General features: G+C 31.4%; 1 pseudogene; it reads right to left on the bottom strand.

Moving 5' to 3' along the window:
• Positions 1-3,714: 3,714 nt before the first annotated feature.
• Positions 3,715-3,830, bottom strand: LOC112471556 (annotated as a pseudogene).
• Between the last annotated feature and the right edge of the window lie 1,733 nt (positions 3,831-5,563).

The raw sequence follows: 5,563 nt of genomic DNA, 5'->3' as shown, positions 1-5,563 counted from the left end.
ACTCAGAACAAAGGCAGTGAAGGGCTAGTCATGGGACAATGTTGACAGCAGGTTATGCTTTAAATTAAAATACAGGAAGATGAGATTTACATTGGTAAATGGTTACACAAAGTTTTGAAAAATAGAATAGATATTGGGGTACTTTATAGCAGAAGTATCCAGAAAATAATTTTTTCTTACATATATTCATATACATTAAATAAAAATAGCATTTTGAAATGTATACTTGTATCATGAACAAAACTATTCTTTCTCAGAGAACTTTTCTACTTCAGCTTACACATAGCTAATGTCATAATTCCTTTAATTGTTTCTGGGTATTTTTCTACAATTTTATGATTGAATATGTATGTTTTAAAATTTATGGTAACTTCCTTAAAAAAACAAAACACTGAACTCTCTGGAATTCTTAGTAACATTTATAACTTATTTTTTGCTAATTTTAATTTATAGAAGTATATTATAGTTTTCTATATCTCCTATTCTCCTTCTGCCAATCCAGACTGTTTATTGCTTCCAGAATGTGTCTTAAAATACAGATAAATTCATAATAAAAATAGCTAACATTACTACGTGTTCTATTCCAAGCACATAGAAAAGGCAATATTCTAAGCCTTTTTGCATAGATTTACTCACCTAATCTTCACAACATTATGAAAGTAGCTATCATTACTGTCCTGATTTTAAAATGTAGCAATGGGGGCCTTGAAATTTATTAGTAATTGGCAGGGCCTGGACTAGAAATCAAGCCTATTTACCTCAAAGCCTATGTTCATAACCACTTCATTTTCCTCTCTACTTTCTTTGACTGGTTTAATGCTGTTGATACTTTAAGGCTGAAATCAAAAGCAGATATTTCAATAAAGTCTTTTACAATCATGCAATCAGTCTCTCTTCTCATAACATGTAGCTATTCTTCTTTGATCCTCACTGAATATTTGCTATATACCAGGCACTGTTTCTATACAGGAATTATCTCATAAATGATACAGGTAATATAATTATCCGAACTTTATAAATGTAAGAAATGAAGGTGAAAGACATTTAAAAAGTTACAGGAAGTCACAGGGCTGATAAAGAACTCAATCCAAGGAGCTGTGTGCTCCCATATCACTCAGGACACATAACATTCTGTTATTGCCTATTAAAAAGAACAGAATCAGGATTAGAAGCACTAGGCTCATCCCTGGGTCTCCAACTTATTAAATGCATGGCCTTTGGTGGGTTGCAGTATCTCCTAGCCTCAGTTTCTTCACTGGTAATATGAATATAAAAAAATAATGTCTATCTCAGAGTTTGTTTGGAGAACTAAATGACATAACATAGGCACATGCTCACTAAAAAAGCCAGATACATAAATATTAGCTGCTATTATTACTATTATATAACATTGTCATCCTCTATGGGAAGAGCTATTTGAAAGAACTATATACTCAAAAATGTTATATCTCTAGTATTTTCTATGCAACAAAAAAAGATGCTCATTAAGTGTCTGAAGGATTTTAGCAAATTCACTATTTGTTACTGTAAGTGGGAAAAGTCTCATTGAAATATATTGCATTCAGCAGCTATTTTTACACATCTAAAAATTCAAATCCCTCTTAGAGTTTAGTTTCTAGATTCATTCCAGGAAATAACTTTTCTTTTTTTAAGAAAAACAACCATGTAAAGACAATTTTATTAATAACATATCATCAAGTTTAATAACTCTAACTTATAGAAAATTTTTACAGTTTGGGCCAAAAAACATTCTTAATTTCTTTTGTTCCATTTTTGGTAGCTACAGGAACTATTTGGTCAATGCCCTTTGTCACATACATAAAGCTTGCCATTTATCCTTGTTTATTCAGGCTGAATAATCACAATTTCTTTAGGAATTTCACATATATCATCTGTTCTAATGATTTTGGTCACTTTAGGACTCCTACCTCAATAAATAGCTCATTTTACATTGGACTGAATTCTAAGAACTGTATTCAAAGTCATCTTAGAAATATTTATAAACTTTAAAATCACAATGTGAAACTGTCTAGCTCTCAAGTCCATATCAAGCATAGAGTATTTCCTATGACATCGCTCTAAGGGATCTCTGTTGTGTCCTAACTCTCATACATTTCATTGAAAGAAATACCCTCATTCCTATGCCTTTCTCCCAGGTAGGTAATTTAGGAGATATTTCTCCCACTGACATACAATCAAGATGTAAAACTAATACCATAAATAAAGATTAATCAGTATGATAAAGAATACTGTGTATGTGAACGAAAATAACATGATAATAGTCCATATTATGAACTGAATATAAATGATTTAAAATTCATCTATTCAGTAAATATTTAATCCAAGAAAGTTATTGAGCTTCTTCTATGTGCTAAGCATTATTTTTCTAGGTACTGGGAATAAAGAAATGAACAAAACAAATATTCCTGACTTAGATAACAAAAGGAATTCAGATAACAAAAAATCTCAGTAAAACAGATAGTATGTTTCACAGTATGCGATAACAGACTTGTGTAAGGATTTTAGATTTTTAGATAGTATGACAACAGAATCTTTCACTGAGAAGGTGACACTTGAGTAAAAACCTGAAGGAATCGAGGTAACAAGTTGTGTGGGTATCTATATCAAGAGCAATTCCAGGCAGAGGGATCAGGTGCAAAGCCAGGATGTGAAAAGAACTTCTAAATAGTAGTGAGGAGACTAACAGGCCAGAACAGAGCAAGAGAGGTAAAGAATGGTCTGAGGAATCAGAGAGCTAACAGGGGGCTAAATTCAGTTCTGGCACAACTTTTTAGGCTATTATTCACATTCTTTTATTCCATGAGATAAAAAGCCACGGGAAAATTTTTAGCAAAGTATAATCATATGACATATTTTAAATGATGGCTCTGGCTGCTATATCAAGAACAAATTATTAGGGGCCCAACGGACTACTTGGAAAGATACAATAATAACCCAAGTAAGTGAGAATGGTGGTTTAGTTGCAAGATGGTGGCAGTGGACTTCTCAATGTATATAAGGTAGAGCCAACAGCATTTGCTTGTAAACTGTATATGAGGTGTGAGAGAAATGGAAGCCAATGTTTCTTACATTTGCAACTGAAAAAAAGGAGTTGCCATTTTTGACACTGTAGAGGCTTCAGAAAAAGACACTTTAGATGTGTGGAAAGAGTAGAAGCTTAGTTTTGGACATATTAAGTTGGAAATATCTATTACACAACCTAGTGAAGATGTTTCAGAAAGTTGCTACATATGTGGGTATACAGCTGGTGTTGATGTTTGGTCTATACATAAAATTTAGGAATAATCAGTATTTATGTAATATTTAATATTGAACTAGAAGAGATCACCAAGGAAATGAATATAGGCAGAAACAGAAAAGAAGCAAAGACTGAACTCTGTGAATCTCTAAAGTTATAGATAGGGGAAGATGAACAGAAATCACTGAAGAAAACTAAAGGATATGCCAGAAAAATACAAGGAAAACTAGGACCCCATGATGAACTGGAAAATAGTTGGGAAAAAAAAAAAAATGTTTCAAGAAGAAGAGACAAACTATTTCAAAACCAATGAAAGGTCAAGTAAGAAGGGGAAAATAAGAATTCATCTCTGGATTTCACAGTACAGTCACTAAAAAGAACAGTTTGGGTAGAATGTTCTGGACTAAAGCCTGATAGTTACAGGTCTGTTTGTTTCTGTTTTTTATTATTATTTATTCCTACAGCACCTGGTCTATCCTAGGTGGTCTCCCATCCAAGTACTAACCAGGCCCTACCCTGCTTAGCTTCCGAGATCAACATCAGGCTTGTTCAGGGTGGCATGGCTGTAGGCCATGGACCATGGCTCCACTGGGGCGTGAACCCAGGACTTTCTGCGTGTAAAGCAGACGCGCTAACCACTACACTATAGAACCACATCCTGGTTGTGGGTTTTTAAAAAGACGAAAGGAGGAAAATTCTACTAGTACCTTTTTCCATCCTAACTACCCATAACTCTCTATGAAGAGACAAAAGCTAAGTAAATTGCCTATAATTAATCATTCTGATTCTAAGGTTTGTACCTTAACCTCTGGGCAATATTTTCGTTTTCTTCACATAACATATATAAGTGATAGCTTCTGACTTATATTAGAGCAAATTTTTTTCATAGAAATATTTTATTTTATATATATGAAATATGATCTTTTTTTATTTTATTTTATTTTGCTTTTTTTCCAAACAGATCAAAGTGTTTATTGGTTTTAGATAACTTCCATGTGTGTCTGAAAACTGTCATATCTATATATTTTCATCAAGTTTCCTTAGTTATTAAGGCCAAAAATATGTGGCTCTCTATGCATAAAGAAAACCATCCTCTATACGAAAAATGTAAAATAGTCTTTAAAATACTTATAATACAATGTGAATTAAAGAAAGCAGGAAACCAAAGTAGATAAATATATTATAATTATGTTTTTAAAATAACCCCAAAAGGGGTAAAATAAAATATATTAACTAATTTTACATTTTGGTGACCTTGTAAGTGAAAAGTTCTTAATTTCCTCTTCTCTGCGTTTGTTCCTTAATAGACATGCATTACTTTAATGAAAAAAGTAAATATTCTCTATTATCATTCAATATAATTCCAAAAATTCTACTGCATTATTTAATTCTAATTATGTATACAGAAATCCATGCCCTTAAAAGTTTTCTTTTCCCACACTATTATTTTGATTAACATTACATAAACTGAAATATATATTAACCTTTAATAAGCAATTAATTTAGTACATTGTAAAATCAGAAAATCTAATAATTTGGTAAAAGAAGGCTATGGATCAAAACTTTCCCCAAATCAATGCAATAAGATAAACTTTAAAATTTCTTAATGCCAATAGATAGTGGACTGAATTTGTAATGGCAAGATTTAAAACTAATGCCACTTTAGTTGACTAATTCAATCATGTTTGCACATATAATTAACCAATACTTTATTTTAAAAAATATAAAGCACCATATTTTGTCATTGAATTGTATCAGCAAATTGCCAGCTACCAATGAGGAAATTGAGATACAGCATGAACGTGTTCGGTGAGGGAAAGTGCCCAATATATCGAACAGGAAAAAAAAAAAACAAAAAACTTTCAGGTCAGGACTTTGAAGTAATGATATTTTAATTGGTTATTTTCTTACACTAATCATTTTGCTGCCTATAATAAATGATAAAATGCATTTGTAAGCCATTCTATTTACAAAAAGAAACTGCAAGGTAAATTTTAATGTTTGTTTTTAATTTAAAATGAAACCAAGCAAAGAAAATTAAGCAAAACTGAAGAAGCTATTTAATGCAATGACCTTGTCAAATATCCCACGGAATAAATTGTATTTGCTTCACTAGAGTATTACAAATGCTTACGAAAATAAAATAAAAGCTATGATCAGTATTATGGATATGAGAAAAAAGCTATTGTATATGGTTATGTAACATAACTGAATTTTTTTCCTCTTTGAGGAAAAATAATATTAAATTCTTCATCTTAACATGTGAAATAATTTTTATTACATTAAAAGAAACAATGTTCCATT

The sequence above is a fragment of the Pteropus alecto genome, unplaced genomic scaffold, assembly GCF_000325575.1.
Source record: "Pteropus alecto unplaced genomic scaffold, ASM32557v1 scaffold57, whole genome shotgun sequence".
NCBI lineage: Eukaryota > Metazoa > Chordata > Mammalia > Chiroptera > Pteropodidae > Pteropus > Pteropus alecto.
Note: the sequence above shows the minus strand (reverse complement) of the source record. Positions and strands in the feature narration are given on the sequence as shown.